We start from the raw sequence: 2,597 nt of genomic DNA, 5'->3' as shown, positions 1-2,597 counted from the left end.
ACCAGTGGAGTATCTTAGATGGCTGCTCACAAGTTTTAAGACCCCAGACACTATTCACCAAAGTACAATGTAGAACATTTTCTTTATAAGCTATGTTATGCCAGTTGAGCTAGATGTTCCCCAAGATCATGGTCCCCACAGCCCTAAGCCCTGTAATTCAGTCCCTCAGGGAGTTTGGATGTATCTATGGAGCTTGCATGACCTTGTCTTGAACAAGTTGTGCTGGCTTTCTCGGTATTGTGTACGGTCTTACCCTTCACCAAAGTTACCTCTTATCTATTGCCTATTTAGTGTTTTTCCATTCCCACCTGTCCCCTCCTTCGTAACCATCAAAGATTGTTTCTTTTTGTGTGTAAACCTTTTCATGAGTTTTTATAGTAGTGGTCTGATACAATATTTGTCCTTTTGTGATTGACTTATTTCACTCAGCATAATGCACTCCAGATTCATCCATGTTGTGAGATGCTTTGCAGACTCATCATTGTTCTTTATTGTTGGGTGGTACTCCATTATGTGTATGTGCCATACTTTATCATTTCATCTATTGAAGGGCATCTAGGTTGTTTCCATCTTTTTGCTATTGTGAACAATGCTGAAATGAACATAGGTGTGCATATGTCTATTCATGTGACGGCTCTTATTTCTCTAGGATATATTCCTAGGAGTGGGATTGCTGGATCATATGGTATTTCTATTTCTTGCTTTCTAAGGAAGTGCTAATTCGTCTTCCAAAATGGTTGTACCATGTTGCATTCCCACTAGCAGTGCATAAGAGTTCCAATCTCCCCGCAGCCTCTCCAATGTTTGTTATTTTCTGTTTTTTTGATTCTTGCCAGTAATGCCGGGGTGAGATGGTATCTCATTGTGGTTTTGATTTGCATTTCTCTAATGGCTAATGATCATGAGCATTTCCTCATGTGTCTGTTAGCCTCTTGAATGTATTCTTTGGTGAAATGCCTGTTCATTTCCTTTGCCCATTTTTTAATTGGATTGTCTTTTCGTTGTAGAGGTGTTAGATTTTCCTGTAGATTTTAGAGATTAGACCTATGTTGGATTTGCCATAGCCAAAAAAATTTTTTCCCAGTCTGTATATTCTCTTTTCACTCTCTTGATGAGCATAAGTGTTTAATTTTTAGAAGATCCCAGTTATCTAGCTTATCTTCTGAAGTTTGTGTGTTGTTAGTTATGGTTCGTATCCTGTTAATGCCATGCATTAGGGCCTCTAGCATTGAGTCTAATTTTTCTTCTATTATCTGTATAGTTTTTGGCTTTATATTTAGGTCTTTGATCCATTTTGAGTTAGTTTTTGTGTATGGTGTGAGGTATGGGTCGTTTCATTTTTTTTTTTTTTTTTGCAAATGGACATCCAGTTTTGCCAGCACCATTTGTTAAAAAGACAGTCTTCTCCCCATTTGACGGACTTTGGGCCCATGCTGAAATCAGGTAACCTTAGGTGAATGGATTTACATCTGGTTTCTCAGTTCTGTTCCATTGGTTAATGTATCTGTTGTTGTACCAGTACGAGGACGTTTTGGCTACTATAGCTGTATAGTAGCTTCTGAGGTGTGGTAGTGAGAGTCCTCAAACTTTAATTCTTCTTCTTCAGTAGTGCTTTACTTATTCGGGGCTTCTTTCCTTTCCATATAGAGTTAATGATTAGTTTTACCATCTCTTTAAAGAGTGTTGTTGGTATTTGGATTGGGATTGCATTGTATTTGTAGATTTCTTTGGGTAGAATTGACATTTTCACAATGTTGAATCTATCTATCCATGAGCACAGTATTTTTTTCCATTTATGTAGATCTCTTTTGGTTTCTTGCAGTAGTGTTCTGTAGTTTTCTTTGTATAGGTCTTTTACATTCCAGATTAGATTTATTTCTAAGTATTTTATTTTTTAGGGGCTATTAAAAATGATATTATTTTCCTGGTTTCCTTTTCATCGTTCTCTTTATTGGTGTATAAAAAGCCAACTGATTTTTGTATATTTATCTTGTATCCTGCTACTGTGCTGAATCTTTCTATTAGTTTCAGTAATTTCTGGTGGAGTCTTTTGGGTTTTCTATGTGTAGCATCATATCATCCACAAATAGGGACAGCTTTACTTCTTCATTACCAATTTGAATGCCCTTTATTTATTTTTCTTGCCTTATTGCTCTACTAGGAATTCCAGCACAATGTTAAATAAGAGTGTTGATAAAGGGCATCCTTATCTTGTTCCTGTTCTCAAGGGGAATGTTTTCAGCCTCTCTCCATTAAGAATGATGTTGGCTGTTGGTTTTGTATAGATGCCTTTTATTATGTTGAGGAATTTCCCTTCTTTACCTAATTTATTGAGAGTTTTTATCAAGAATTGGTGTTGGGCTTTGTTGAATGCCTTTTCTGCATCAGTTGAGATGATCATGTGATTCTTTTCTTCCCTTTTATGTATATGGTGGATTATGTTGACTGATTTTCTAATGTTGAACCATCCTTGCATACCTGGTATAAATCCTACTTGGTTTTGGTGTATTATTTTTTTGATATGATGCTGAATTCTATTGGCTAGAATTTTGTTGAGAATTTTTGCATCTATATTCATGAGAGATATTGGTCTGTAA

The sequence above is a fragment of the Trichechus manatus genome, unplaced genomic scaffold, assembly GCF_000243295.1.
Source record: "Trichechus manatus latirostris isolate Lorelei unplaced genomic scaffold, TriManLat1.0 scaffold00012, whole genome shotgun sequence".
Taxonomy (NCBI): domain Eukaryota; kingdom Metazoa; phylum Chordata; class Mammalia; order Sirenia; family Trichechidae; genus Trichechus; species Trichechus manatus.
The sequence above is the reverse complement of the archived record's forward strand: the minus strand, read 5'-3'. Positions refer to the sequence as shown.